Below are 10,574 nucleotides of genomic sequence, written 5' to 3'. Positions count from 1 at the left end.
CTGTGGACTATCACAGTGTTGATGAAGCACTAAAATTTGATTGGGATTGAATACAACAGTCACCATGCCCACTTCCCTCAATAAGAGTAATGTCTCAAACAGTCTACGCTTTGATCGTTCCCTGGAAGACCAGTAGTAGTTTCCGATGCACATCTGGAGGCATTCTGTAATCCGTGGACTATCAGACTGTTTATGAAACACAGAAATTGCATCGGGGTAGAATACAACAGTCACCATGCGCACTTTCCTCCATAAGAGTAATGTCTCAAACAGTCTACGCTTTGATCGTTCCCTGGAAGTCCAGTAATAGTTTCCGATGCACATCTGGAGGCATTCTGTAATCCGTGGACTATCAGACTGTTGATGAAACACAGAAAGTGCATCGGGATTGAATACAACAGTCACCATGCGCACATTCCTCCATGTTAGTAATGTCTGAAACAGTCTACGCCTTGATCATTCCCTGGCAGGCCAGTGTCAGTTTCCGATGCACATCTGGAGGTATTCTGTAATCTGTGGACTATCAGAGTGTTGATGAAACACAGAAAATGCATCGGGATTGAATACAACAATCACCATGTGCATTTTCCTCCATGGGAGTAATGTCTCTAACAGTCTAATTTTGATCGGTCCCTGGAAGACCAATAGTAGTTTCCGATGCACATCTGGAGGCATTCTGTAATCTGTGGACCTTCAAAGTGTTGATGAAACACAGAAATTGAATCGGGATTGAATACAACAGTCACCGTGCGCACTTTCCTCCATGGGATTAATGTCTCAAACAGCCTACGCTTTGATCGTTCCCTGGAAGACCAGTAGTAGTTTCCGATGCACATCTGGAGGCATTCTGTAATCTGTGGAATATCAGAGTGTTGATGAAACACAGAAATTGCATCGGGATTGAATACAACAGTCACCATGCGCACTTTCCTCCATGGGAGTAATGTCTAAAACTGTCTACACTTTGATCGTTCCCTGGAAGACCAGTAATAGTTACCGCTGCACATCTGGAGGCATTCTGTAATCTGTGGACTATCAGAGTGTTGATGAAACACAGAAAACGCATCGGGATTGAATACAACAGTCACCATGCGCACTTTCCTCCATGGGAGTAATGTCTCTAACAGTCTACGCTTTGAGCGTTCCCTGGAAGTCCAGTAGTAGTTTCCGATGCACATCTGGAGGCATTCTGTAATCCGTGAACTATCAGACTGTCGATGAAACACAGAAATTGCATCGGGATTGACTACAACATTCACCATGCGCACCATCCTCCATGGGATTAATGTCTCAAACAGTCTACGCTTTGATCGTTCCCTGGAAGTCCAGTAGTAGTTTCCGATGCACATCTGGAGGCATTCTGTAATCCGTGGACTATCAGACTGTTGATGAAACACAGAAATTGCATCGGGATTGAATACAACAGTCACCATGCGCACATTCCTCCATGTTAGTAATGTCTGAAACAGTCTACGCTTTGATCATTCCCTGGCAGGCCAGTGTTAGTTTCCTATGCACATCTGGAGGTATTCTGTAATCTGTGGACTATCAGAGTGTTGATGAAACACAGAAAATGCATCGGGATTGAATACAACAATCACCATGTGCATTTTCCTCCATGGGAGTAATGCCTCAAACAGTCTTCGCTTTGATCGTTCCCTGGAAGGCCAATAGTAGTTTCCGATGTACATCTGGAGGCATTCTGTAATCTGTGGACCTTCAGAGTGTTGATGAAACACAGAAATTGCATCGGGATTGAATACAACAGTCACCGTGCGCACTTTCCTCCATGGGAGTAATGTCTCAAACAGTCTACGCTTTGATCGTTCCCTGGAAGACCAGTAGTAGTTTCCGATGCACAACTGGAGGCATTCTGTAATCTGTGGAATATCAGAGTGTTGATGAAACACAGAAATTGCATCGGGATTGAATACAACAGTCACCATGCGCACTTTCCTCCATGAGAGTAATGTCTCTAACAGTCTACGCTTTGATCATTCCCTGGAAGCCCAGTAGTAGTTTCCGATGCACATCTGGAGGCATTCTCTAATCAGTTGACTATCAGAGTGTTGATGAAACACTAAAATTGCATAGGGATTGAATACAACAGTCACCATACGCACTTTCCTCCATAAGAGTAATGCCTCAAACGGTCTACGCTTTGATCGTTCCCTGGAAGGCCAATAGTAGTTTCCGATGTACATCTGGAGGCATTCTGTAATCTGTGAACCTTCAAAGTGTTGATGAAACACAGAAATTGCATCGGGATTGAATACAACAGTCACCGTGCGCACTTTCCTCAATAAGAGTAATGTCTCAAACAGTCTACGCTTTGATCGTTCCCTGGAAGTCCAGTAGTAGTTTCCGATGCACATCTGGAGGCATTCTGTAATCCGTGGACTATCAGACTGTTGATGAAACACAGAAATTGCATCGGGATTGAATACAACAGTCACCATGCGCACATTCCTCCATGTTAGTAATGTCTGAAACAGTCTACGCCTTGATCATTCCCTGGCAGGCCAGTGTTAGTTTCCGATGCACATCTGGAGGTATTCTGTAATCTGTGGACTATCAGAGTGTTGATGAAACACAGAAAATGCATCGGGATTGAAGTCAACAATCACCATGTGCATTTTCCTCCATGGGAATAATGTCTCTAACACTCTAATTTTTATCGTTCCCTGGAAGACCAATAGTAGTTTCCGATGCACATCTGGAGGCATTCTCTAATCAGTGGACTATCAGAGTGTTGATGAAACACTAAAATTGCATTGGGATTGAATACAACAGTCACCGTGCGCACTTTCCTCCATGGGAGTAATGTCTCAAACAGTCTACGCTTTGATCGTTCCCTGGAAGACCAGTAGTAGTTTCCGATGCACATCTGGAGGCAATCTGTAATCTGTGGACCTTCAAAGTGTTGATGAAACACAGAAATTGCATCGGGATTGAATACAACAGTCAACATCCGCACTTTCCTCCATGGGAGTAATGTCTCAAACAGTCTACGCTTTGATCGTTCCCTGGAAGACCAGTAGTAGTTTCCGATGCACATCATAAGGTATTCTGTAATCTGAGGACTATCAGAGTGTTGATGAAACACAGAAAACGCATCGGGATTGAATACAACAGTCACCATGCGCACTTTCCTCCATGGGAGTAATGTCTCTAACAGTCTACGCTTTGATCGTTCCCTGGAAGTCCAGTAGTAGTTTCCGATGCACATCTGGAGGCATTCTGTAATCCGTGAACTATCAGACTGTCGATGAAACACAGAAATTGCATCGGGATTGATTACAACATTCACCATGCGCACCATCCTCCATGGGATTAATGTCTCAAACAGCCTACGATTTGATCGTTCCCTGGAAGACCAGTAGTAGTTTCCGATGCACTTCTGGAGGCATTCTGTAATCTGTGGAATATCAGAGTGTTGATGAAACACAGAAATTGCATCGGGATTGAATACAACAGTCACCATGCGCACTTTCCTCCATGGGAGTAATGTCTAAAACAGTGTACACTTTGATCGTTCCCTGGAAGACCAGTTATAGTTACCGCTGCACATCTGGAGGCATTCTGTAATCTGTGGACTATCAGAGTGTTGATGAAACACAGAAAACGCATCGGGATTGAATACAACAGTCACCATGCGCACTTTCCTCCATGGGAGTAATGTCTCTAACAGTCTACGCTTTGATCGTTCCCTGGAAGACCAGTAGTAGTTTCCGATGCACATCTGGAGGCATTCTGTAAACCGTGGACTATCAGACTGTTGATGAAACACAGAAATTGCATCGGGGTAGAATACAACAGACACCATGCGCACTTTCCTCCATGTTAGTAATGTCTAAAACTGTCTACACTTTGATCGTTCCCTGGAAGACCAGTAATAGTTACCGCTGCACATCTGGAGGCATTCTGTAATCTGTGGACTATCAGAGTGTTGATGAAACACAGAAAACGCATCGGGATTGAATACAACAGTCACCATGCGCACTTTCCTCCATGGGAGTAATGTCTCTAACAGTCTACGCTTTGATCGTTCCCTGGAAGTCCAGTAGTAGTTTCCGATGCACATCTGGAGGCATTCTGTAATCCGTGAACTATCAGACTGTCGATGAAACACAGAAATTGCATCGGGATTGACTACAACATTCACCATGCGCACCATCCTCCATGGGATTAATGTCTCAAACAGTCTACGCTTTGATCGTTCCCTGGAAGTCCAGTAGTAGTTTCCGATGCACATCTGGAGGCATTCTGTAATCCATGGACTATCAGACTGTTGATGAAACACAGAAATTGCATCGGGATTGAATACAACAGTCACCATGCGCACATTCCTCCATGTTAGTAATGTCTGAAACAGTCTACGCTTTGATCATTCCCTGGCAGGCCAGTGTTAGTTTCCGATGCACATCTGGAGGTATTCTGTAATCTGTGGACTATCAGAGTGTTGATGAAACACAGAAAATGCATCGGGATTGAATACAACAATCACCATGTGCATTTTCCTCCATGGGAGTAATGCCTCAAACAGTCTTCGCTTTGATCGTTCCCTGGAAGGCCAATAGTAGTTTCCGATGTACATCTGGAGGCATTCTGTAATCTGTGGACCTTCAGAGTGTTGATGAAACACAGAAATTGCATCGGGATTGAATACAACAGTCACCGTGCGCACTTTCCTCCATGGGAGTAATGTCTCAAACAGTCTACGCTTTGATCGTTCCCTGGAAGACCAGTAGTAGTTTCCGATGCACAACTGGAGGCATTCTGTAATCTGTGGAATATCAGAGTGTTGATGAAACACAGAAATTGCATCGGGATTGAATACAACAGTCACCATGCGCACTTTCCTCCATGAGAGTAATGTCTCTAACAGTCTACGCTTTGATCATTCCCTGGAAGCCCAGTAGTAGTTTCCGATGCACATCTGGAGGCATTCTCTAATCAGTTGACTATCAGAGTGTTGATGAAACACTAAAATTGCATAGGGATTGAATACAACAGTCACCATACGCACTTTCCTCCATAAGAGTAATGCCTCAAACGGTCTACGCTTTGATCGTTCCCTGGAAGGCCAATAGTAGTTTCCGATGTACATCTGGAGGCATTCTGTAATCTGTGAACCTTCAAAGTGTTGATGAAACACAGAAATTGCATCGGGATTGAATACAACAGTCACCGTGCGCACTTTCCTCAATAAGAGTAATGTCTCAAACAGCCTACGCTTTGATCGTTCCCTGGAAGTCCAGTAGTAGTTTCCGATGCACATCTGGAGGCATTCTGTAATCCGTGGACTATCAGACTGTTGATGAAACACAGAAATTGCATCGGGATTGAATACAACAGTCACCATGCGCACATTCCTCCATGTTAGTAATGTCTGAAACAGTCTACGCCTTGATCATTCCCTGGCAGGCCAGTGTTAGTTTCCGATGCACATCTGGAGGTATTCTGTAATCTGTGGACTATCAGAGTGTTGATGAAACACAGAAAATGCATCGGGATTGAAGTCAACAATCACCATGTGCATTTTCCTCCATGGGAATAATGTCTCTAACACTCTAATTTTTATCGTTCCCTGGAAGACCAATAGTAGTTTCCGATGCACATCTGGAGGCATTCTCTAATCAGTGGACTATCAGAGTGTTGATGAAACACTAAAATTGCATAGGGATTGAATACAACAGTCACCATGCGCACTTTCCTCCATAAGAGTAATGCCTCAAACAGTCTACGCTTTGATCGTTCCGTGGAAGGCCAATAGTAGTTTCCGATGTACATCTGGAGGCATTCTGTAATCTGTGGACCTTCAAAGTGTTGATGAAACACAGAAATTGCATTGGGATTGAATACAACAGTCACTGTGCGCACTTTCCTCCATGGGAGTAATGTCTCAAACAGTCTACGCTTTGATCGTTCCCTGGAAGACCAGTAGTAGTTTCCGATGCACATCTGGAGGCAATCTGTAATCTGTGGACCTTCAAAGTGTTGATGAAACACAGAAATTGCATCGGGATTGAATACAACAGTCAACATCCGCACTTTCCTCCATGGGAGTAATGTCTCAAACAGTCTACGCTTTGATCGTTCCCTGGAAGACCAGTAGTAGTTTCCGATGCACATCATAAGGTATTCTGTAATCTGTGGACTATCAGAGTGTTGATGAAACACAGAAAACGCATCGGGATTGAATACAACAGTCACCATGCGCACTTTCCTCCATGGGAGTAATGTCTCTAACAGTCTACGCTTTGATCGTTCCCTGGAAGTCCAGTAGTAGTTTCCGATGCACATCTGGAGGCATTCTGTAATCCGTGAACTATCAGACTGTCGATGAAACACAGAAATTGCATCGGGATTGATTACAACATTCACCATGCGCACCATCCTCCATGGGATTAATGTCTCAAACAGCCTACGATTTGATCGTTCCCTGGAAGACCAGTAGTAGTTTCCGATGCACATCTGGAGGCATTCTGTAATCTGTGGAATATCAGAGTGTTGATGAAACACAGAAATTGCATCGGGATTGAATACAACAGTCACCATGCGCACTTTCCTCCATGGGAGTAATGTCTAAAACAGTCTACACTTTGATCGTTCCCTGGAAGACCAGTTATAGTTACCGCTGCACATCTGGAGGCATTCTGTAATCTGTGGACTATCAGAGTGTTGATGAAACACAGAAAACGCATCGGGATTGAATACAACAGTCACCATGCGCACTTTCCTCCATGGGAGTAATGTCTCTAACAGTCTACGCTTTGATCGTTCCCTGGAAGTCCAGTAGTAGTTTCCGATGCACATCTGGAAGTATTCTGTAATCTGTGGACTATCCGAGTGTTGATGAAACACAGAAAATGCATCGGGATTGAATACAACAATCACCATGTGCATTTTCCTCCATGGGAGTAATGTCTCTAACAGTCTAATTTTGATCGTTCCCTGGAAGACCAATAGTGGTTTCCGATGCACATCTGGAGGCATTCTCTAATCAGTGGACTATCAGAGTGTTGATGAAACACTAAAATTGCATAGGGATTGAATACAACAGTCACCATGCGCACTTTCCTCCATAAGAGTAATGCCTCAAACAGTCTTCGCTTTGACCGTTCCCTGGAAGGCCAATAGTAGTTTCCGATGTACATCTGGAGGCATTCTGCAATCTGTGGACCTTCAGAGTGTTGATGAAACACAGAAATTGCATCGGGATTGAATACAACAGTCACCGTGCGCACTTTCCTCCATGGGAGTAATGTCTCAAACAGTCTACGCTTTGATCGTTCCCTGGAAGACCAGTAGTAGTTTCCGATGCACATCTGGAGGCACTCTGTAATCTGTGGAATATCAGAGTGTTGATGAAACACAGAAATTGCATCGGGATTGAATACAACAGTCACCATGCGCACTTTCCTCCATGAGAGTAATGTCTCTAACAGTCTACGCTTTGATCACTCCCTGGAAGCCCAATAGTAGTTTCCGATGCACATCTGGAGGCATTCTGTAATCAGTGGACGGTCAGGGTGTTGATGAAATACTAAAATTGGATTGGGATTGAATACAACAGTCACCAAGCGCACTTTCCTCAATAAGAGTAATGTCTCAAACAGCCTACGCTTTGATCGTTCCCTGGAAGACCAGTAGTAGTTTCCGATGCACATCTGGAGGCATTCTGTAAACCGTGGACTATCAGACTGTTGATGAAACACAGAAATTGCATCGGGGTAGAATACAACAGACACCATGCGCACTTTCCTCCATGTTAGTAATGTCTGAAACAGTCTACGCTTTGATCGTTCCCTAGAAGACCAGTGTTAGTTTCCTATGCACATCTGGAAGTAATCTGTAATCTGTGGACTATCAGAGTGTTGATGAAACACAGAAAATACATCGGGATTGAATACAACAGTCAACATGCGCACTTTCCTCCATGAGTGTAATGTCTCTAGCAGTCTACGATTTGATCGTCAGCCGGAAGAGCAATAGTAGTTTCCGATGCACATCTGGAGGCATTCTGTATTCTGTGGACTATCAGAGTGTTGATGAAACACTAAAACTGCATTGGGATTGAATACAACAGTCACCATGCGCACTTTCCAAAATAAGAGTAATGTCTCAAACAGTCTACGCTTTGATCGTTCCCTGGAAGTCCAGTAGTAGTTTCCGATGCACATCTGGAGGCATTCTGTAATCCGTGGATTATCAGATTGTTGATGAAACACAGAAATTGCATCGTGATTGAATACAACAGTCACCATGCGCTTATTCCTCAATGTTAGTAATGTCTGAAACAGTCCACGCTTTGGTCATTCCCTGGCAGACCAGTGTTAGTTTCCGATGCACATCTGGAGGTACTCTGTAATCTGTGGACTATCAGAGTGTTGATGAAACACTAAAATTGCATAGGGATTGAATACAACAGTCACCATGCGCACTTACCTCCATAAGAGTAATGCCTCAAACAGTCTACGCTTTGATCGTTCCCTGGAAGACCAGTGTTAGTTTCCGATGCACATCTGGAGGTATTCTGTAATCTGTGGACTATTAGAGTGTTGATGAAACACAGAAAACGCATCGGGATTGAATACAACAGTCACCATGCGCACTTTCCTCCATGGGAGTAATGTCTCTAACAGTCTACGCTTTGATCGTTCCCTGGAAGACCAATAGTAGTTTCCGATGCACATCTGGAGGCATTCTGTAATCTGTGGACTATCAGAGTGTTGATGAAACACTAAATTGCATTGGGATTGAATACAACAGTCACCATGCGCACTTTCCTCCATAACAGTAATGTCTCAAACAGTCTACGCTTTGATCGTTCCCTGGAAGTGCAGTAGTAGTTTCCGATGCACATCTTTAGGCATTCTGTAATCCGTGAACTATCGGACTGTTGATGAAACACAGAAATTGCATCGGGATTGAATACAACAGTCACCGTGCGCACTTCCCTCCATGGCAGTAATGTCTCAAACAGTCTACGCTTTGATCGTTCCCTGGAAGACCAGTAGTAGTTTCCGATGCACATCTGGAGGCATTCTGCAATCTGTGGACTATCAGAGAGAAGATGAAACACAGGAATAGCATCGGGATTGAATATAACAGTCACCATGCGCACTTTCCTCCATGGGAGTAATGGCTCAAAGAGTTTACGCTTTGATCGTTCCCTCGAATACCAGTAGTAGTTTCTGATGCACATCTGGAGGCATTCTGTTATCTGTGAACTATCAGATTGTTAATGAAACACAGAAATTGCATCGGGATTGAATACAACAGTCACCATGCGCACGTTCCTCCATGGGAGTAATGTCTAAAACGGTTTACGCTTTGTTCGTTCCCTGGAAGAAAAGTAGTAGTTTCCGATGCACATCTGGAGGCATTCTGTATCTGTGGACTATCAGAGAGTAGTTGAAACACGGAAATAGCATCGGGATTGAATATAAATGTCACCATGCGCACTTACACCAATGGGAGTAATGTCTCAAACAGTCTACACTTTGATAGTTCCCTGGAAGACCAGAAGTAGATTCCGATGCACATCTGGAGGCATTCTGTATTCTGTGGACTATCAGAGTGTTAATGAAACACAGAAATTGCATCGGGATTGAATACAACAGTCACCATGTGCACTTTCCTCCATGGGAGTAATGTCTCAAACAGTCTACACTTTGATCGTTCCCAGGAAGACCAATAGTAGTTTCCGATGCACATCTGGAAGCATTCTGTAATCTGTGTTGTATCAGAGTGTTGATGAAACACAGAAATTGCATCGGGATTGAATACAACAGTCACCATGCGCACTTTCCTCCATGTGAGTAATATCTCAAAGAGTTTACGCTTTCATCGTTCCCTGGAATACCAGTAGTAGTTTCTGATTCACATCTGGAGGCATTCTGTTATCTGTGAACTATCAGAGTGTTGATGAAACACAGAAATTGCATCGGAATTGAATACAACAGTCACCATGCGCACTTTCCTCCATGGGAGTAATGTCTCAAACAGTCTACGCTATAATCGTTCCCTGGAAGACCAGTAGTACTTCCGATGCACATCTGGAGGCATTCTGTAATCTGTGGAGTATCAGAGAGTTGATGAAACACAGAAAATGCATAGGGATTGAATACAACAGTCACCATGCGCACTTTACTCCACAGGAGTAATGTCTCCAACAGTCTACGCTTTGATCGTTTACTGGAAGACCAATAGTAGTTTCCGATGCACATCTGGAGGCATTCAGTAATCTGTGGACTATCAGAGTGTTGATGAAACACTAAAATTGCATTGGGATTGAATACAACAGTCACCATGCGCACTTTCCTCCATAACAGTAATGTCTCAAACAGTCTACGCTTTGATCGTTCCCTGGAAGTGCAGTAGTAGTTTCCGATGCACATCTCTAGGCATTCTGTAATCCGTGAACTATCAGACTGTTGATGAAACACAGAAATTGCATCGGGATTGAATACAACAGTCACCGTGCGCACTTCCCTCCATGGCAGTAATGTCTCAAAGAGTCTACGCTTTGATCGTTCCCTGGAAGACGAGTAGTAGTTTCCGATGCA

Source organism: Schistocerca gregaria, unplaced genomic scaffold (assembly GCF_023897955.1).
Source record: "Schistocerca gregaria isolate iqSchGreg1 unplaced genomic scaffold, iqSchGreg1.2 ptg000480l, whole genome shotgun sequence".
In the NCBI taxonomy this organism is placed as follows: Eukaryota; Metazoa; Arthropoda; class Insecta; order Orthoptera; family Acrididae; genus Schistocerca; species Schistocerca gregaria.
The sequence above is the reverse complement of the archived record's forward strand: the minus strand, read 5'-3'. Positions refer to the sequence as shown.